The sequence below is a fragment of the Arvicanthis niloticus genome, chromosome 30 (genome assembly GCF_011762505.2).
Source record: "Arvicanthis niloticus isolate mArvNil1 chromosome 30, mArvNil1.pat.X, whole genome shotgun sequence".
Classification (NCBI taxonomy): Eukaryota; Metazoa; Chordata; class Mammalia; order Rodentia; family Muridae; genus Arvicanthis; species Arvicanthis niloticus.
This window is the reverse complement of record NC_133438.1, coordinates 3896321-3919143: the sequence shown is the minus strand read 5'-3', so window position 1 is coordinate 3919143 and position 22823 is coordinate 3896321. Positions and strand designations below refer to the sequence as shown.

The window sequence follows — 22823 nt, the reverse complement described above, 5'->3', positions numbered from 1 at the left end:
AGCTTTCTCTCTGACCAATCCAAGATCCCGTTTCCCGCTTTGGGCCTTCACCACGCCTCCCACACCCTGCCAATCAGACTGCTGTTGTCAAGGTAACAGCTTGGCGCCAAGGCACCGAGTTGACGTCAACGCAGTCAGTGTTAGGGGCCCCCAAGCAGAGTCTGGAAAAGGGGGATGGGATGTGGGTGTGAAGGGATGCAGCCCCCCCCAAAAGAAATCGGGATGAATCAGAATACCTACTAATGATGCCCCAATGCAAAACCTGAGAAGAGAGAGAGGGAAAAAGGACAAGCATATATTTGTCTAAAATCGGGAAAAAGGAAAAACCGAGGCAGAAACCCATACGTTGAGGTCTAACCACGAACGATAAAGGTGGAAGAAAGGACTTTTCTGCCTGCATCACCCAAGCACTAATTTCCTTAATAAACGAAGAGCTATTGGAAGCCAACAAGGGAAAGACAAAAGCAAACCAAAAAAGGGGGCAAAAAAGACTGCACGTCACAGGACAATACAAATGGCTGGAAGAATCATGACCTGACTGTCTGCATAGCGAAACGCCAACCTGAGATACCGGGTGAAGGCGGTTTATGGCAGCGCACTGAATCGCATGTGGTCATCCACCATTGCGTGAATCCTCTGCATAGAATAGCAAGAAATTGCAAGGGGAGAAAGCGGGTAGATTACCAAGCCTGCCTCTGAGAGAAGACATTCCTATGTCACCAGGAAAAATAACGGGGAAATCGCTGCCATAAAGGACCTGGATCGTCATAGATCCAATGAAATAAAACCCGTTGCTGAAGTTCGTAGAAACGAAATGGTAAGTGGTTTTTAAATTTTTTATCTTCTCATTTGTTTCTTTGTTAAAAATATACAAATGTGGGCAAACCTTCTGGAACGATGTACAAAAAAATTTTTTTTAACTGGTTACCTCTAGGAAAAGGAATGGGGGAGGGGAGGACAGACTACAGAAAGATGATTTTGGCTTTATTCTCTGTGCCCATGAATTTCCTTGGCAGATAAATGGTATTTCTTCCCTGGCAGTAAAATCAATGAATTATTAAAAGTTTGTTAATGTACTATTGATGAAACCATTTCACAGCCAAGAAATTTAAGGAAATCAGCGCAGGTGTGTAAAAGACTAATTACGGGGGTATTTACGGAGCATCCTTTCTTATGACTAAAATGCACTCTGCAGAACGGAATTAAATTCCAGCAAATCCACAAATTGTATTTTTTTGTGTGGCTGCTAAAACTCCGCGTCGTATATTTTTATTAGGCACATAAAATGCAGTGTTTTAATTTTTAAGGAAAAATGCAAGACCATGGTCCGTGGATTAAAAGGCGATTTTATCTAAGCGCATAGGTAATCTGGTACCTCGGATTCAGTTTTATATTTATACTCAAAGAGTTATCTGTGCTTGCTTGTTAGATAGTGAAGTGGTGGGTTTATGGATAGGATATGTAGTTTTAATTCCCCAGACCTAAGATAGGGTTTCTCACCTCGCAGCGGAGATACATAAGCATAAAACATGAATGAAAGCAGCACACAGTGTAAGTGAATGCCACACTATGCTTAGGTCTTTGAATCTGACTATTCATTCGGCTCCCCGGGAGAGCTGTTAAACAATGCCCATGCCTAGGACCCCCACAGAGATTGATTTTGGAGCCCCCAGGGAATCCTAATATCTTGTTAAAGTCTTTTTGGGGGTGTTAATTTAACATACTCAACGGGACTGGACCCCCTCTATTTGCAAAACTAGTTTATCTCCCGGGTCCTGGATCATCAGCTTTCTGGGAAGTCAGTAGACCGGAAGAGCTCCTGCAGAGATACAATCTCTCCTTTGCCTCCGTATTCTCCATGCTTACTATCTCTCCAAACTGTACACAGTCTTTTTTCACCTACTCCACAGCCTCACTACATGTCTTTGGCGCATATACGTGTCATGAAGACTTCTCTTCCATTTCCCTGAAATTGTATGACAATTTCACCAACTCCCTCCATGCTTAATCTGGCTGAACATCTGAAATGGAATGGTAACAACAACCTCTCTATTGTCTCTTGGCTGGGCTAACACTGCATGGTCCTCTGCATGCGTGGCCTCTTCCCCCATCTTAGCTCACTTTTCCTTGACTCACTCTCCAAACAGCTGGATGTTCTCATGGAAGAATGTGACCACCGTTCTTACACAACCTCTCCCTAGGTAGCCACCTATTTCCTAACCTAGTCACAAGGTTTAAATGCCTCGTCACACGCCAGTAAATCCTAAATTCCAATCCCATGCTACAGAATGCTTCATACAATCCCAATCTCACATGTTCAGCAATCCTCGTGAAAGCTGATGCTCTCTTCATGTATTTAACAGGCAACTCAAAAGCCCTTAAAACAGCATGTTACACGGCTGGAATGGTTGTAGTTTATTTGGTACAGCGCTTGCCTACCACACAGGAGACACTGGGCTCAACCCCGAGTATCATACACCTTTTTTTTTTTTTAAACTTTAATCCTCATGTGTAAAAACGTTATCAGTTGTCATAGGCAAAAATCTCACAGTTTTGTATTTCTTACATCTCAGGATATCCCACTCACTATATCCAAACACACCCCGACTTTGTCCTATAGATTTCCACCCAGTTTTCCTACAGAAGTTCCTAGACTCTTCCTTCTGGTACCCCCCACACTGCACTGAGCTAATTTTTGAAGGCACACGGAGATTTTTCAAAGCAAAAAAAAAAAAAAAAAAAAAAAAAAAAAAAAAAAAAAAAAAAAAAAAAGGCTTCCCCCCTCACCCCTAGTCTGAGTTACCTTCTGATCCTATACTAATCACTGTCAACAAAATGCAAATTGCCGTGGTGCCTTTGGGTCTTGAAACAGCATCAGACATTGGTACTATAAAATCCAACAATCTTTTCCTTAGGAGTTCTGGCTTTTATGCCTGAAGAAAACAGTCCTTAAGAAAGTTAATGGATATTCTAACATTCTAATAAATACTAGGATTTAGGGATTTAAAAAAAAATTGTATTGTTGTATTTTTAATGGTAGAGATGTCTCTCTCTCTAACACACACACACACACACTTTATGTTTCTGTACAGGTGTCTTCCTGAACTTTCTGGTCTGTTCCACTAGCCTATTTGCCCACCTTTGTGTATTAATACCCACCATGTTCATTAATATCGCTTTATGATGCCTGACTTTTGAAGGGCCCCTCCTCTCTTTGGTTTTCTGAATGTTCCCCAATGTTCCTCACCTTGTTGCTTCCAAATGAATTTTCAAATGGGTTTGTCAAGTTTGATGAAATATCCTCCTGAGATTTGTGTTCATGTTTTATTAAGGCTGGAAAGTGATTTAGCTAAGGCAGCAGCAAATGTCATATTATCAAACACCTTCATCTCCAACCACGGTCTGTGCCGCCTTCTCTTCATATCCTACAGATATGAACAAGATAATATGATTTTTTTTCCTATAAAAGTCCTACTTGCCTTTAGAAAATATTTTTCCTATTCATTGTTGTCACTGATCTCTCCTTGGTTATTTTGAAAAAAAAAATTCAGATTTATAGAAGTTGTCAAGATAATACAAAGATTCGTATTACAGTTTTGCCTGGATGAGAACATCTCAACAGAACCTTGGCACAGGACACGGTAAAAAAAGGAAATCAATAGCACAAAACTCCAAGACTACAGACCGTGCTTGGATTTTACCCATCTTTCTATTAATGTCTGTATCACAAACAGGACCCCCAACACTACACATATACAAAACAGGACCCCCACCACACATACACACACACATACACACACTCACACACACAACACAGTTCATTTGGTACAGTGCTCGCCTAGCATGCATGAGATACTGGATTCAATCTCCAGTATCAAACACCATTTTTTTCTTTCTCCTCATGTTCAAAAACAGCATCAATTGCTATAGGTAAAACACAGGACCCGCAGCACCGTACACACACACACACACACACACAGACACACACAGACACACAACACAGTTCATTTCGTACAGTGCTCGCCTAGCATGCATGAGATACTGGATTCAATCTCCAGTATCAAACACCATTTTTTTCTTTCTCCTCATGTTCAAAAACAGCATCAATTGCTATAGGTAAAACACAGGACCCGCAGCACCGTACACACACACACACACACACACACACACAGACACACACAGACACACAACACAGTTCATTTCGTACAGTGCTCGCCTAGCATGCATGAGATACTGGATTCAATCTCCAGTATCAAACACCATTTTTTTCTTTCTCCTCATGTTCAAAAACAGCATCAATTGCTATAGGTAAAACACAGGACCCGCAGCACCGTACACACACACACACACACACACACACAGACACACACAGACACACAACACAGTTCATTTCGTACAGTGCTCGCCTAGCATGCATGAGATACTGGATTCAATCTCCAGTATCAAACACCATTTTTTTCTTTCTCCTCATGTTCAAAAACAGCATCAGTTGCTATAGGTAAAACACAGGACCCGCAGCACCGTACACACACACACACACACACACACACACAGACACACAACACAGTTCATTTCGTACAGTGCTCGCCTAGCATGCATGAGATACTGGATTCAATCTCCAGTATCAAACACCATTTTTTTCTTTCTCCTCATGTTCAAAAACAGCATCAATTGCTATAGGTAAAACACAGGACCCGCAGCACCGTACACACACACACACACACACACACACACACACAGACACACAACACAGTTCATTTCGTACAGTGCTCGCCTAGCATGCATGAGATACTGGATTCAATCTCCAGTATCAAACACCATTTTTTTCTTTCTCCTCATGTTCAAAAACAGCATCAATTGCTATAGGTAAAACACAGGACCCGCAGCACCGTACACACACACACTCACAGACACACACACACACACAAATCCTAGGACCCCCAGCACTACACACAAACCACAGGACACCCAGTAACGCACACACACACACACACACACACACAAATCATAGGATCCCCAGCACCACACACAAAACACAGGACACCCAGTAACACACACACACACACACATACACACAAATCATAGGATCCCCAGCACCACACACAAAACACAGGACACCTAGTAACACACACACATACACACAAATCATAGGATCCCCAGCACCATACACAAAACACTGGATACCCAGCACCATAAACAAAACACAGGACATCCAGTAACACACACACCCCCCACATGACCACCAGCACCACCACCAAACAACCCACACATATGTACATACATACATACATACATACATGCACACATACATACATAAACACACACACACAAGACCCCAACACCACACACATACACACACAACAAACACAGGACCCCCAACACCCCCCCCACAACACAGAACCCCCCAACACCACACACACAAATACCAAACAGGATGCCCCACCACCACCAAACAGCTCACCATATATACACCTACACACACACACACACACACACACACACACACTCAGGCTCTCAGATTTTCTGAGCATTCATTATTTCCCATAAACTTGGCTGTTTTGGTGTGTACAAAGGAAAATGTTGCATAGGATATTTCTCAGTTTGGGTTTCTATGTTTTTCTCATGACCTGACCTGTGTTATACATTTTTTTTGAAGGGAATATTAGCCATTGCTGTCTGCGTGTTGGTGTTTGAGCCGGTGAACTGACTGGCGTTTTTTGTTAACTGATTATCTTTCTATAGACTTTCCTGGGATTTTTAAAATGTTAACATCTTCACTATTATTGGCTTTTTTGTTTTGTTTTGTTTTAATCTTTTATTAACAATTGTATCTCTGTGGTGAGACAAAATAAGTCTGATCCTAAACCTGAGAGAAAGGACAGTCATATTTACCATTGAGTATAAATGTCCGCTCTGGACATTTTGGCAGAACCTCTTTATTGGAGGCTATAAAAATCCTAGCTTTAAAAAAATGTTACCATTCATAAATTTAATTTTATGGCTTTTCTGTATTTGTTGAGATTTGATGATTTCCTATCTACTAAGGATGTGAATCACCGCAGTTTCTGAGATTAAAATGTATTTACATTCCTCAGCCCTCTTAACTGCGCTTATGAGGTTCTGGTTTATACACACGTGCAGATGGATACCAGTTTTTGTGTCTCATTTCACACTTTTATTATTATTATATTGTTCTTGTCTGGCTTGGATATCAAAGTTATACAAGCCGTATAAAATACTTTACAGTTTATAATCTTTTCTTTCCAATGGGAATTATGCTTTTTATTGATATAGTTCTTGGGTTTTTTTTTTTTTTTTTTTTTTTTTCTTTTCAGCTTTGCCAAAGACTTCATGTCTTTGTTTTTTTTGTAAAAGTGGCTTTTAATTCTACCGACTACATTCCTCTTTCTTTGTCATTTAATTTGCTCTTCATTTCTTTCCTAGTTATTTGAGCTCCTTTTCCTAGCTTCTTGAGTTGCATATTTATCTCATTTATTTTTATTTTCTCTTAATTTTTAACATATGCATCCAAGGCTATAAATTCTCCTCCAAGTGCCACTTGAACCAGACCCCACATACCTCGTCGTGGTTCAGATCTACACTTCGTTTCCATTAGTGGCATAAAGGAATGCGTTTACGATTTTGAATCCTACGTTTAAAAAGAAAGAAAGAAAGAAAGAAAGAAAGAAAGAAAGAAAGAAAGAAAGAAAGAAGAGAGCTGTCTTTTGAATGTAGATTTTTGAAAATCCACTGCATTGCAGTCAAATACAACCAGTCTGTGTGGTTTCCATTTCCATAAAGCGTCCTTTCTCTTAGGGTTTGATTGATTTCGAATCGTTCAAGGTGTTAGATAAGAAACAGTATTCTCTAATTGCTAAGAATTAATTTCCATTTATATTCATAAGACCAAGCTTGCTAATTATGTTTATATTTCTACTGTTCTAATTTTTTGCCTGCTTCATCCATTCACTCTAAATAGCTCCAATTAGTACGAACTAATACGCCTGTGCTTTTTACCCATCGCTTCTTGTATTCTTTGCTTTAAGTAGTTCAAAGTCACATTGTTAGGTGTGAACAAGTCCAGAGTCCTTCTGTTAAATGACACTAGGGAGCAGACTCATTTACACTTGTAATGACTGACATATTTATTTAATATGCATCTTCTTTTTCATTTTCTCCTTTCCAGCTTCCTGTTGGGTTGGCTGAGTTTACCTTATTGCTTTTTATTTTCTTCTGTTTGTTTTTTCTATTCTTTTATTTGATTTCTGTTAATTTTTTAAATTCTTAATTTATTTAAAAAAATATTTAAAAATACTAAATATATTAAAGCAGAGATTCTGGCACACCTTAACAATGCATTGAATTTCCCATCTCTACCATCATTTAGTTACACCTTTTTTGTTTATTTTTTTCCAGTTAGGTTTGGCTTTTTGTTTGTTTTGAGACAAGGTCTCACTGTGTAGCGCCGGCTGTGTTAGAACTCACTATGTAGACCAGGCTAACCTTAACCTCTCAGACTTCAAATCTGCCCCTCTCTGCCTCCTGAGCACTGGGATTAAAAGCATGCACCACAGCACCCAGCTAGCTTTAACCTCCAACCACCCCAAAATCCATAGTAGAAAATATTAATCATATGGTCTGATGGATTGCCAAGGCATTCATTCTTAAGTCCCCCTCCTTTTTTACAGGTTCATAATCCCCACCCCATTTCAACACCTTTAAAAGATATTTTTGAGTATCTACAGAGTCAGGTAAGGGGTTTAAAGATGCTGCTTGTAAGTTTTCTCTTTGTCCTGACAATATTATTCCTTTGCCATCTAACACTGCAGATGAGACCTTCCTGTCAGGCACAACATCTCTTTCTAAGGCTGCTGGTTTTTTTCCCCACAGTCTTTTGTATAAGAATATGGTTGGAATATCAGCAACCAGTTGGGATGTGATATCTCTCTTCTATTCAGTAGAATTCTTAGCCAGTGACATCCCTCTACTCTCACCTCATTTCCATTTTTCTCTGCCTCTTAGAGCATGATAATAGTTTTCCCTTTTGTTTATAAAAGCAATTTGTTGCTTTTTACAGTTCTACTTTTTAGATTTTTTTATTTTTTATTTTTTTTACTGCGAATGGGTGTTTTGCCTACCTATACATATTTGCCTCGTGTTCACGAGGTGCCTTAGAGAGCCTGGGACAGGGTGTTGTATTCCTCCTGAAGCTGCAGTGATGGATGCTTGTAAGCCTCCTTATTGGTTCTGGGATCCAAATCTATGTCCTTTGCAAGGACACTGAAAATTACTGATTACAGAAATTTGAGAATATACAAACAAATGGCAATTTTCTTGTGTCCATAGATTGGAAAATTAATATCGGCACTATTCAATATCGACAAGCACCATTAACTTCCGTGCCATCTCTCTAGCCTCAACTTTAAGATTCTTGAAAGATACAGTATCCATAAAATGTTCATCTATAAGATATATATATATATACATATATATATATTTCCAGTAATTCCAGTAGAAACTTTAAAACTGAAAAAAATATCTATTGTCATTAAATATCTTTACTATTAACATATCTTAAATACTATTGTAAAATTACCTCTATCATCCCAAATTTATACTAAAATAGACTTTACCTCAGAGTCACAACCCACAGATTTATATCAATCAAAAGTATTTCTGTTTCGGATTGGGAGATGGCTCAGTCGGCAGAGTACTTGCCCTATAAGTGTGAAAACCTGAGTTTGATCCCCTGCACCAACATAATAAAGAGATGCTTATAGGACACATTTGCAATCCTAGTGCTGGAGAGACAGAGACAGAAGCATCCCTGGGGCTTATTGGACAGCAAGTCTAATGAGAGACCTTGTCTCAAAATATAAAATGGAGAAAGACTGAGGAAGACAAGGGACAATGACCCCTAGTCTTCACCTGCACACACACACGTACACATGAACACGTATACACAGTATTGTCTTTGTTGCTTATAACAATTGTTGCTTCCAAGTGTACAGTGCCGTTTTCCTGAGGCTATATGACCTGTGATACCATAACAGGCTGAAGGCTCCAGCAAATAAGAATTCCAGCTGTTCCCTATCAAGTCTGACACCGAAGACATTTCCAGTGATGTAAAACGATGCTACCAGGTAATCTTTTGTCTCAAAAGTCAATTTTTTTTTTCACTAACGTGTTATCTTAGCTTGTGGCGGCTTCATTACTACTGTCTTAAATTAGTAAGTGTACGTTTAAAATTGTTTGATTTCTTGCCTTTTAAGGTAGGTAAGAATCAATGGATCACAATTGCTTGTATTTACGCCATGGTGTGCGTCACTTATAACCTATCAACTTCCATATCGCTTTCTATAACGGATGAATTTATTTACATCTCTCTAACAAGACTTCTCTCTACACCCATGTCCATACATTGGTTTTATACCAGCCATTCTAGAAGGTATGAGGTGACATCTCATCCTGGCTTTAGTTTGCCTTTCTGCTGCGATTATTAGTGCTGAGCGTACTTTCATGTACCTGATGGCATCTTCTGATAAATGTCTGTTGGAGTCCTTTGTCGTCATTGTCACTTTAAAATTCCTTGGGTGGGGAAGAGAGATGGAATACTAACTACTCAGCTGTGAAGAAACAGAAGTCACAAGTCCTGCAGAAAAAAAAATGGGTGGATTTGGGAAAATATAAAAGAAGTGACTCAAACTCAGGAAGAACAAAATACAGTATCTTGGTCTCCATATGTAGATCCCAGCCTATGATGTATACATGTGTATGTATATATGTGTGTGTAATATTTATATACATATGTATATATTACATATATTAATTGTCATACACACAGAGATATAAGTGTGAATATTTAAAAAAGAGACTAAGTAAGGGTTATAGCAAGTGATAAGGAGGGGCAGAAGGCAGGTAAAGGACATGTGATTCATCAAGAGGCGTGTAAAGATGACTGCTTTTATAGTTTCTAATCTGTTGTAGTTTTCTTTGTGTGTGTGAGTGTGTGTGTGTGTGAGTGTGTGTGTGTGAGTGTGTGTGTGTGTGTGTGTGTGTGTGTGTGTGTGTGTGTGTGGTAGGGTAAGTACATAAATGCATAAGCGACGGTGATAGCATAAAACCACAGCAACGTTCCCGGGCCTCGTCTCAACCTCTGTAACTGCACAGAAGTCCTCTGGGATGAGTGACATTTGGGACTTGGCTCATGTCTGGGTGTCCTCCTTAAAAAGCTATGTGACGTCTTTGTTAGACAGCTAATTAGAAGAAAGTTATTTTATTTTTAAAAAATATTTTTATCGTTGCTTTTGAGTTACTTATGTATTTAGGAATCCAACTCCTTGCTGGGTATGTGGCTTCCATGTATTTTCTCTCATTTTATACATGGTCTATGCACCGTACATCTCCCCTGTTCTGCGGAAGTTTCAAACTGGTTTTCTATAATCCAATTTACTTACTTACTTACTTACCTACATATTTTTTTGTGAGTTAGGTATCAAATATTTTTTTAACATCTGAAAGACAAGTAGTCTTATTTGGAGTCTAAATGGTCTTGAGTCCATTTTTAGTTAATTTTTGCCTGTAGTATATTTGTAAAAAAAAAAAAATTATTAGAATTTCAATTTCTACATTGTGTCTATAGACCATATTGAATAGTGCTGATATTAATTTTCCAATCTATGGACACAAGAAAATTGCCATTTGTTTGTATATTCTCAAATTTCTGTAATCAGTAAGTTTCAGTGTCTGTTATACCCATCTTTTACCTGCTTCAATTTATTCTGAAATACTCTTAAAAGATGGCATTGTAAATCGGGTTTTCTTTGTTTTTGTAAGTGTGTGTGTGTGTGTGTGTGTGTGCCCACATCTTAGTGTATAAAGGTCAGAGAACAGCTTTTGGGAGTTGGTTCTCTTCTTTCACTATGTGGGACCAGGGTGTTGAACTAAATAGTTCAGGCTATTATACAATAGTCAGGCTACAATAGTCAGGCTTGGTTGTAACCACCTTGACCAACTGAGCCATCTTGTAGGCCCTCTTTTCTTGATTTTTTTTCCCCAGAAACTTCACTTTTGTTGTAAAAGGTACTTATTTCTCTATGTTGATTTTGTACCCTCCAACTTTACCTTTACTAAACCAATCTATTAATTCTGTCAAGTTAGTTTTATGTCTTTGGGGCTTTCTGTATAAAAGAACTTGCCAACTACAGACAGATCATCTTATTTCTTTTTATCTTCTAATGTCTTGTTTTTCCTGATGCAGTTGTTCTGGGTAGGAATTCAGGATCCTGCTGACAAGAAGTGGTACAAGAATGCATTTCTGTCTTGCGAGGCATGGTCGGTCGAGAGTCAAGCATTTAATCTCAGCATATGGGAGGCAGAGGCAGGAGGATCTCTGTGAGTTTTAGGGTCAGTCTGATTTACACTTGGAGCTCCAGGACAGCCAAAGCTACACAGAAAGATCTTGTCTCCTACCCCACCTACCTCACCCCAAAAGTGTTTTTTTTTTTTTGTCTTGATTTTTAGAGGAAAAAACTCTCATTATTTTGTTTTACCATCACTATGTTACTGTGAGTTTGCTAAACATAGCCCTTGTGATGCCGAGGTTCGCTCTTCCCACACTTAAATCACTGGCTTTTTATTCTGAAAGTATGTTAAACTTGGCTAAATCCTCTTTGTCCATCTACAGATCTTTGGGGTGACCATGTTCCATTGAAGTGTTTGTCACAGTGTTTGACTTGTGGTTGGTTGTTAAACCATCCTTCCCTCAGGACCATACAGCAGTCCCTTCCCCTTGACACACTATGTGATCCTTTAATGAGCTAAATTTGATTTCCTGGTGTTTGGCAGAAGATTTTTGTGCCTGTGTTCATCAGGAATAGGACCTGGGTTTTCTGGTAGTGTCCTGGCCTAGCTTTGGTGTTAGTGTAATGCTACCCTTGGGAAATAAGTATAAGAACATTCTTTCTCTCCAGGACCTTTGAATGTGATGTGATAAGATTGCTTTGTCTTCGAATAGTTGGTTAATTTACAACTAAGGTCTTCACGTCCTGGGCTTCTCTCTTGGGATTGAATCATAGATTCAATCTCCTTCATAACTACTTGGTTAGATTTTCTAGTTCTTTTTTTTTTTTTTTTTACAAGATTCAGTTTTTATTATTTTTAAGGTGTACATGTGTGCACATACATGAAAGAGCTTACACCGCTTGTCAGATTCAAGGAGGCCCGGAAAAGGTGATGGATCCCTGCAGCTGGAGTTACAGACAGTCGTGATCTGCCTACATGGTTGCTTGGATCCTGTGTAGCAAGTGGCCTTACCCACTGAGCCATCTCTCCAGCCCCACTGTATTTACTTCTAAATCAAACTGCAGGCACCCTCTATTTATGATGGCACTGTGTACAAGCAAATCCTTTCACTGTAAAGTAAAAATATCTCAAGTTCAAAAATAACTCTAGAGGCTGAGAGACGGCTTATCCGTTAACAGCACTCATTGCTCTTGCAGATGAGTGAGGTTCAAATCTTAGCACATCATCCCTTTCTGGTTTCAAGGCATCTAATGACCTCTTGTGCACTCTTTGGATACCAGGCACATACATGGCCCACATAGATGCAGGCAAAACACTCATACATATTAAATTAAGTTTTAAAAATTTCACATACCAAACATAGCTTAACAATACAGAACACAGTGAAATATGCTTTTATCTGGTGATGTACCTTAGTTGGTACAGTAGTGGTCTAGCCTTTACAAAGCCCTAGGTCTGACCTCTAGCACTATACAAAGCTACCTGTGGTAATGCACACCCATAATCACAACAATTGGGAGGTAGAAACAGAAGGCTCAGAAGTTCATGATCATCCTTAGCTACATAGTGAGTTTGAATCCAGCTTGGGCTACATGAGACCCTGTCCCGAAGGGGGAAAAAAAATAAATTAAAATTTTAAAAAAGAAGATATCTGTTGTTTAGCCTCATGATCATGTAGCTCATTGGGAGTGATGGCTTCCTGCCCAGATTCCCTAGAGAGCATCATAATACATATTGCTACCCTGAGGGAAAAAAAATAAAAATTCAAAATATAATTTCCAATGAATGCAAATTGCACTCTCTGGGTCGTAGAGTCAGAAATAAACTGTAAGGCGAGCTATCGTAAGGAAGCATTGATATCAATAGGCAGGGTCCATATAAGCTCAAGTGGATTTAGCTGTCCTTCGATTACTATTTGGGCACCTACTACCGATAAGGGCAAATGCTAGGCCGCGTGCATGGTTCCTCGTGCATGAAATTAAAGTGGTTCCCGTGTGAATTCATTTATTTAGTTAAGTATGCCTTTAGAGATTTTAGTCTGTAGCTTGGAAGTCACATCCAGTAGGTAAGCTGACAGATAAACTTGTAAAGATTACGCTAAATGCTTTGGAGGAGGAGACTCAAACATACAAACATAGGGGAAGATTGTTTCTATGGTGGACACGGAGTGATCAGAAAAAAAGGCTTCTTTGAGAAAAAAAGAAGCAGCTAAGACTAAATTTTAAGAAGAGCCAGGTGTGGGAACATTCCAGATGGATACAATTGCACTGTACAAAACCATAAAGGCTAGAAAAATAAATAAAAGAGAGAAGGAAAGAAGGGAAAGCAGGCAGGGAGACAAACCACTAGAATGTCTGAAGGACAAACGTGGAGCATAAAGCGGGATGGATGCGATTGCGTGGGTGTGGAACTCCTCGGGAGTCAGGGCCAACATCAAGACTTTCCATTTAATTACAAACATAAAGAGCTGGGGAGATGGCTCAGTGGTTCGAGCACTTGCTAGTTACTTAAGCAGGAAAGCCAGTTTGGATTCCCAGAACTAGCATAAATGCTGGGCGAGTATGGCGGCATATCTGCAAGTCTAGCCTGGGAAAACAGAGATGGGGGTCCTCAAAGGCAACTCAAAGGCATGACTAGCCTTATCAGAGAACTCTGGCTTTGCTTGCCCAGGCTTAATGAATAACGTAGCAGAGTGATGGAGGAAAAACTGTGGCTATTAGTCTTGGGCCTACACACACACACACACACACACACACACACACACACACACACATACACACACACACACACACATACACACACACACACACACACACACATACACACACACACACATACACACACACACACACACGCGCGCGGAAAAATTAAAATATAGAGAAAAAAAAAGAGCAAAAGCTATTAAAATGCAATCCTAAAATCCTAAATATGGTAAGGAGTGTCTAAATACTTTTAAATAAGGCCCGACACCATGCATTATGAGATGATTGTGCTGTTCTACGGAGAGCTAGGAGATTAGAGATACGACGGACAGGGAGCAGAGAGGACCTGTCATGAGGCAGTTTCCTAGATAAAGAACAGCAGAGCTCAGAGCACAGAAACAGCAGAGACAGGGAGAAACGAACAATCTCAAGCCTTTCTTTCAAGGCTACATAAATAAATCTTGCTAATGATTTGTGTATGTGTGGCAAAGAGAAAAGGCATCAGACATTGCCCCTGCAATCATGTTTGGGGAGATTGGGTTGACAGAAGTTTTATTTAGTGGATATCTGAGATGCAAGACACAGGCAAGGCCTGAAAGTAAGCAGTCTCTGGGATATGTAACGGCTGAATTGCTTATTCTAAAGTAAGTGGAGACGTTAAGTGGGGACTCCGGAGGTCTCGCCAGAGCTCTGGAAGTCCTCAGGACTAGCTCGTTGCTTGAATAGTCAGATTACAATAAACACTAATTTACAAAATAAATAAACAAGCTCTTGGGACTGTGTTGGGGTGTGTGTGTGTGTGTGTGTGTGTGTGTGTGTTTGATATGTAAATTCAGATCTACATTACAGTCCTCAATGATGAAAATACAACCAAGCGTTCTTAAAGGAAATTTTAAATTTAGGGTTTTTTTTTTTCCACCTGTTTAAGGAGTTATACAATCTAAAGCTAAAACATCCACATGAAAGGCAACTGACGTTTTCATACTGCTGCTAGATCCAACTATTCAAAGAACAGCCAGGTGGGCCTAGCAAGATGGCTATCCAGAGAAAGGCACTTGCGGCCAGGTTGGAAGATCTCGGTTTCATCCAGTGACCCACAAGCTAGAGAGAGAGAACTGAGTCCTGCAAGTTGTTCTCTGGCCTTCACATGTGTGCACACATGCACACTCTCATGCATGCAATATGCACACACACATACAAACGCACAAAGAAGTACCATGAGACATCGGCTAAAGAACTATTAAGAGAATGGAATCAGACTCCTTTCAGCTATTTACAAACTAGAGACTTTGGAGAGCCACAAAGACTCCCCACTAGGTGTGACTGGCACTCCAATCCCACTCATGTCCTGGAAACTTCCGGAATTTCCATCCATATTCAGTGCTTTTAGGATATGGTCAAAACTAGACGTATGGCTTCCACAGCCACAACATGTCTGTCACTGAGGAGAAAGAGAAAATGCATTCCTATCTGGCAGTACCATAGGACAAAGCTAAAGAAAATGGGGAAAGACAACAGGGAGACAAACATTAAAATGGCTCAGCAGGGGTTCCATCTCCAGGATCTACATGGCAAAAGGAGAGAACCCACACCTATGATCCCCTGACCTCTACACATGTGCTCCTCCCACAATGGAGAAATACATGCAAAATCTTTAGGTAAAACATGAATCAGAAAGCATAAATATAGATTTGAAAATTTCGGTTGAGGAGAATCTGCCTCAGTAAAGGGACTGTAATTGAGGAAGACGCCCAATGTCACCCTTGGGCCTTCACATACTTGCACACTCACATATATATTAAGCACATGTATGTGCATGCGTTGATACAACACACAGACATATACACACACACACACACACACACACACACACGCAATAACCTAGCACTCTAGAATCCATGAGATAAAAATAAGTACTTATTAAAAACTTAAGTGTGAGATATGAATCAAGTAATCTATGTATTTTCTGTTCATCTTCACAATATTTCTGAGTCAGATATCCTCACTAATTATTTTTAATTTTTATTTTGAATTGTGTGTGTGCGTGTGTGTGTGTGGTGTGTGTGTGTGTGTGTGTATCATATGTACAGAGGCCAGAAGTGTGGATTGGATCCCCTAGATCTGGAGTTATAGGTGGTTGTGAGCTGCCCAACACGGATGCCGGCAACAAAACTCAGGTCCTCTACAAAAGCAGCAAGTGTTCTTAATCTTGGAGCCACCTCTACAGCGCCCTCATCTATATCTCAATATAAGGAAATGGAATCTTGCTCAAAGCTGAGTTACTAGTCACTCCAGAGGTCAGACTCTTCAACCACAATGATGCATAATTCTATGCCAATAAGCTGGAAAACCCATAAAGAACTGCACTCATTTTTACGGGACCAGAAATTGAAATCTCAGTTTGATTGGCAGTTCCCTTCACGTACCCAAGAACTATTAGTCTACACAAGCTTCTCAAGTGTCTTTTAAAAAGACAGAAGGCATACTGCATCTGCTACTTTCCCTGTTGCTGAGATAAAACACCCTGATAAAATCAACTTAAGAAAGGGTTTATTTCAGCTCACAGTTCCAGGGTAGGTCCATCAAGGCAGAGAAACTGGAGCTTGCAAGAGCTTAGTCCTTCAAGAGGAGCGGAAAGAACTGGTGGCAGCTGGTCACATTGTATCATTGTATCTGTAGTTAAGAAGCAGAGAGGTTAGGAGAGATGGTTCAGCAATTAACACTGTTCCTCCAGAGGACAGAGGTGCAATGCCCAGCACCCATATGGTGGATCACAACAGCTCCAGGGGATCCAATACTCTCTTCTGGCCTCCTGGGGCACCAGGCATGCATGTGATACGTAGACATACATGAGGCAAAACACCCATATACGTAATAAAATAAAAAAAAGTCCTGATATACATTATAGCATGAAGTTGGAAAACAATTTTCTAAGCAAAAGAAGCCAGTCTTAAAAATCCCATCTATCAGATGATTTCATTACACAGATGTCAAGAGTAGGAGAATTTATAAAGTAAATTTAATAGTGGCCCAAGGCTAGGGAAAGCAAGGATCATAGGTCAGAGTGTCTTTAAATTGATTGCAGTAATAGCTGGGTGACTCTTGGTGTATGCTTGGTGCTACCAAATCATACAATTGCAATGGGTGAATCTTAGGTATGTGAATCATGGTTTAATAAAGCTGATATTAAAAATACACATATGGCTACATTCATCCACCCAGCAGCCTTAATGAAACTGAAACCCATATGCTTGTTTTAAAGATAAGAAGCCTGTAACTCATAGAGGATATTACTTACTCAAGTTCAGAACCTAATAAGTTGATAAAAGACAGATTCAAATCTGGTTCAGTCTCTACTGCTTACTGTGTTCTAAAACATTCCCACACCCTTGAGCATCAGAAATGCCCACCCTTAAGAAAGCATGACTAACAGGCTCATGAAGGCAATCTTCAGGAACCAATTAATTCTTATACTACAATTAGGCATATCTTTAAAAAAGAAAAAGAAAAAAAGAAAAGAAAAAGACTGTGTGTCTTTTCTTCAGAAAGGGAGAGAAGGGGGAGAGAGAGATTGAGAAGAGAGAGGGAGGGAAGGAGAGAGAGAGATCTTAGCAACATAGCACAGGCACTTGAAACCCCGAATATACCTTATTTTGAAGTAAATGTGTATGTGTGTGTGTGAGACAAAGAGGGACAGAGGGGGGGGCAGGGGAGATGTTCTGGGACTGGACTTACAGGCAGTTGTGAGCTGTTTGGGTGTTGAATGCTGACAACTAAACTCTGGTTCCCTGCAAGAGCAATAAACAGTCATAACCACTGAGCCATCTTTCCAGCCCCACAGGTAGACACTTCAGACCTACAGTAAGAGGAGAACACTGTTCATTTAAGAACTCAGCAAACGGCATTTAATCTTAAATGGGTCTTCCTGAATGAATGCCCTGGAGGATAGTAAAAATAATAACTATCACTTATTAAAATTTTATAATGTGTGAGGCCCCCCCGACTCTTTACACACGGTGTATTTAATTACTGTAAGAACTCTATGACATAACTGCTCTTTTTATCCAGCTTTTATAGGAGAGGTGAGCCTTGAAAGGTTAGTGTCTTTTATTCTTTCTTTTCTTTCTTTCTTTTTTTTTTTTTTTTTTAATCCCCCTCCAGCTTACAAGTTAGTGCGGATGGCAGGTCTCGGAATGAATTCCAAATCTGCCAGGTGCCTGAACTCTTCAATAACCACTGGGTACATTTCTAGGCTATTAAATTTGAAAGCCGTAATGAAATGTATCATTCTGGAAAGGTAGATCCTAAGAACTTGGCAATGTCAAAGGAATGCCTTCATCAAAATGTGCTCCAAGCCCTTGTCAGTTTATAGACAACTTCTTCCACCCTCCCAAGGATTAATTCACATGCATTATACATCTTAAGAGCAGCAAAAGGAAAGGGAGAGAGGGAGGGAGAAAGAGGAGGAAGAGAGAGGGGGAGAGAGAGAGAGATTAGCAACATAGCACAGGCACTTGAAACCCCGAATATACCTTATTTTGAAGTATTAAAGCTAATAACTGATAAACAGCAGGCACGCTTCTAAGCACTTTATAGCTGTTTGTTTACCAAACCCTCATGACACCAGTCTACAGTAGGTACAACTAGTAAATCCCATTTTACAGAGGCCAGGTACAGAAAGGCTTGGGCAATGGGTTCAAAATCACATGGCTCAATGGTTAAGTAATTGGCGACCATTAAATCCCAGATTGTAGGGCTGTAGAGATGGCTTTGTGATTAAGAGCACTGGCTGCTTTTCCAGAAAACCTGGGTTCAATTCCCAGCACCCACACATCAGCTCGAAACCCACCTGGTAGCTTCAGGTTCCGGGAATCTACCACCACCTCCCACCCTTTGAAGTCACTGGTACTTAGTGTACACGCATTTGCACACGGGCGCTCGCACACACAGACACACAGACACACACACACACACACACACAATTGTAAAATAATTCTTAAGAAAGAAGGCACTGTATGTGCCATGAAGTCTGAAATTTTGTTTTTTACAGAAAGAGTTGGCTGGCCCCATCCTTAGGATTTAAATTTAAAACTCTAATTTAAATGTCAGGGGAGTGTTTTAATAAGTATCTCCCCACCCCTCAAAAGGGAGGAAAAGGCATGACTCGAAATGGTGACTTTAGTAGGAGCAGAAACTTCCTTCCAACTTTCAAGGAACAGATAATTCATCCGTCCCACAAAGCATGCCAAGGCCTAGAAACCAGTGGAGTTCTTCCCAGTTCGTTTTAATTAACTGGTTCACAGCGGTTTACGATCCCCGAGTGATTTTAATTGGAAGGAACTCAGCATAATGAAAATAACAACAGCTGACGGTTGCGCAATGTCCTCTCTGCTGCCAGGTGCTGCGCGCTCAGTCAGACATTTCTAGCTAATCCCCCTGACAGCCCAGGAAGGTAGCCTGCCATTGTTACCCACTTCTGCGGATGAAGCCCGCGTCTCAAACAGGTTAAGAAAAAGGGGAGAAGTTGGGACTCTAACCCATGTCTCCACCTCCACAGACTGTGTACCCTCTTAATGCCATAGCATTTGATTATAATCAAATAAATCTGCATGTATCAAGCACACCCCTCATTTCCAGAGTTGAACAGCCGTTGTTGGAAAAATATTAAGTACCAAAATTATGAAAATAATCTTGGGGGGGAGGGAGGATTAAATTTCTATCAACTGCAAGTGAGCAAATAATTTTGTGTTACAAATTGACCTGGATTGTTTTTTTTTTGTTTTGTTTTGTTTTGTTTTTTTTTTAAAAAAAGGGCTTATTAACAAAATTTAATACCACCAGTTTTTTTTTTTTTTTTTTCCTTCCCAAACACAGGATCATAGTTTGGGGTATATATCTGTTGGTAAAATGTTTGCCCAGCATGTTCAAAGCCCCGGGTTAGATCTTCAGTGCTACATACAACCAAACATACTCGTGCAGGCTTGTGATTCCAGCACAGCAAAAATGGTGAAGGCTAAGTAAGGGTCTTGCTTGCCTACCTAGGACATGGAGAGGCCACCCTGGCCTGGAGACCCCGTCTAAACGGGTAAAGTAAATGAGAATGCTCAATAGTAATAGAGTTTGCTGCCAAGCCTAACAACCTGAGTTTGATCCCCTGGTCCCCACACAGTAGAAGAAACAACCCCTGAAAGTTGTCCTTCTGCTTTGTTTACACATTGTGGTAGGCATGTACCCACACACATGCACACACAAAAATTAACAAAAAGGCAATACTTTGAAAGAGTCCCTTCTAAGAATAGAGATAGTGAACTCAGAAGTAAAACTATCCCACAGCTAGATTAATATAACCACTCAAACACTTGCTCCCTTCCAAACTTTATATATCACTTCTATACAGTTAAAATCGCCATTTTTGAAACCATGGAGCCTTGGTGAGATTTTACCTTTTGCATTTGTTTGTTTGTTTGTTTGTTTGCCTGTTTTTTGAGACAGGGTCTTCTTATATAGCCCTGGCTGGCCTGGAAGTCTCTATGTAAACCAAGCTGACCTCAAACTAGTAGTCTTCTGCCTTGTCTACCAAGTGCTGGGATGAAGAGAATTTTCTATCACATCCGCCCTGTTTGGTTTTTGGTTTTGTTTGGTTTTGTGAGTTCATGAAGAGATAGATGGGTGGATGGATACATAGATAGAAGTAAGCATGAAACAGAGAGCAAATGGTTTCAGCCAGATGGCTGAATCTATGCAATCACTTTCTCTTCAATAACTCGTTTAATCCAGAAACCGGTGTTCTCTGAGAACACAAGAGTTGCTTTACTAATAAGGGAGAGGGCCTGGATCTAAAGCCAAGCCAGGTAGAGAACTAAGTGAACATCCTCAACAGTCTTCCCATCAGTAAATTAAAAAACAACAAGCATGTTCAATGGAGGGTAAAGAGAAAGTAGCCAAAGAAGCCAAACTTAAGGGGTTTGGGAGTAGGATGCGAGTCAGGGTGGCCAGACCTTTTTTCCAGTCACACTCAAAATTCTCCACAACTCACCTGACTCTCCAGCGGTGCAGTTCTGAACTTCTAAAACCATTTAAGGGGGATATCAAACTCCTGATAAACCTGCAACTCTGACAAACATCCAGGGCTGATTAGTTAAAAGAAGGGATGACAAATAGCGAAGATTACATTTTTATGAGATGTTGGGAATGGAAAACCTAAAGACAGACTGATGGTTGCTTCCCTGGGGCTGGGAGCCACAACCCACACAAATGAGCTGGTAGAAAGGAGGACACCCCCCTCCCCCGTGAGGGGTGGGTGGAGGTGTTCTGAAAGCAAATGCTAGTGATGGCCCACAGCTGATCCAGAAAGAGATCGGGAGCAAGGAACAAAAAGAGATCGGGAGCAAGGAACTACCACATTATACATTTCCTTAAAACAACAACATGGAGTTGCATGTTTGGTGCAGTTTTGACTTCCGTGAATCAAATCTCAATAAAGCTTTAAAGGTCAGTTACCTTGGCAAAGAATTCTCAGACCCCTTGCTAAGCCTCTTACAGGTTTTCTCCTCCTCTGGCTGATTCTAATTAGGAACGCCAAGTTCTGAGAGAGAACACAGCAGCTATAGTGCAAAGGCACGTGGGTGGGGGGACGGTAAGAGAAGGTCCTGGGCTTTTACTGTTCTTTACTCTTTGGTTCTAGGATCTTTTAACCCTTAGGGAATCTGGGTTGTGCTGTCATCAACTAAATCCTGGCCTCCCAATGGGCTGCTAAGGGCAGCCCCCTGAGACATTTCCCTGCTCAAAAGCCTATGAGCTGAAGTTACTCAGTTACTCTGCTATGGGCCCAGCCACTCTGGGCATGCATCTAGCCCCAGGTTTCCCATCTAGTCTTTGCACATGCCCATTGCTATAGGCTGCCCACCGATTCCTCTGAAGATGATGGGCAGTGCAACGATGGCCTCTGTTTATTATACCTGAGGATCTGAGGGAATCGGTGTTCAATAATGGGTTTTCTCTGTTTTCTTTCTCTTTCTTTCTTTCTTTCTTTCTTTCTTTCTTTCTTTCTTTCTATATATATATACTTTTTGAGACAGGGTTTCTCTGTGTAGTCCTAGCTGTGCTAAAACTCACTTTGAAGATTAGGCTAGCCTCAAACTCAAAGATCCGCCTGTCTCTGCCTTCTGAGAGGGATTAAAGGTGTGCACCACCATCACCTGGCTACATAGTCAATTTTAAATGAAATGCGTTAGTAACTTAATTTTTATCTCATGCTATTATTATTTGTTCAACACATTAGTACTTCATGTTGCATTTTGTACAGAGTAATAATGTTAGCGTTTCATCTGTAGTTCCTGGGATTAATGGTGAGTACCACCACCATCTAGCTTCTTTAAAAGACAAAATCTGATGTAGTCCAGGCTAACCTCAAACTAGCTATGATAGCCAAGATGACTTTGAACCTCTGATCATCTAGCCTGCCCATCCTGAGTCCTGGGGTCCAACGTAGGAGGATTTCATTCACGCTCGACAAGCACTCTGTCAACTGAACTGTATTCCTAACCCACTCAATAACTATTCCTGCAGTGACTAAGCCCTGAGAGAGTTGTGTCCTCAACCTGTGAGAGTCAGTGGTTCTCAACCTGTGGGTGTTGACACCTTCGGCGAGCCTCTATTTCCAAAAATGTTTACATTACGACTCATAACAGTAGCAAAATTACAGTTACAAAGTGGCAATGAAAATAATTTTATGGTTGGGGGTCACTAGAACATAAGTAACTGTATCAAAGGGTGGCAGCATCAGGAAGGTTGAGAACTGCTGGTCTACTGCTCTAC

At 40.4% G+C, this 22823-nt stretch overlaps 1 protein-coding gene across 2 annotated transcripts in view; it reads left to right on the top strand.

The window, feature by feature from the left end:
- The first annotated feature begins 83 nt into the window (after positions 1 to 83).
- Positions 84 to 22823, top strand: part of LOC143440783 (ubiquitin carboxyl-terminal hydrolase 29) — a 219763-nt gene continuing 197023 nt past the window's right edge. The window contains exons 1-2 of one of the 2 annotated variants that reach the window (XM_076927560.1): positions 84 to 817; positions 9005 to 9143. The gene's annotated coding sequence lies outside the window, so the exon portion shown is untranslated. The remainder of the gene's footprint in view (positions 818 to 9004; positions 9144 to 22823) is intronic. The other variant, XM_076927561.1, reaches the window with a different exon arrangement.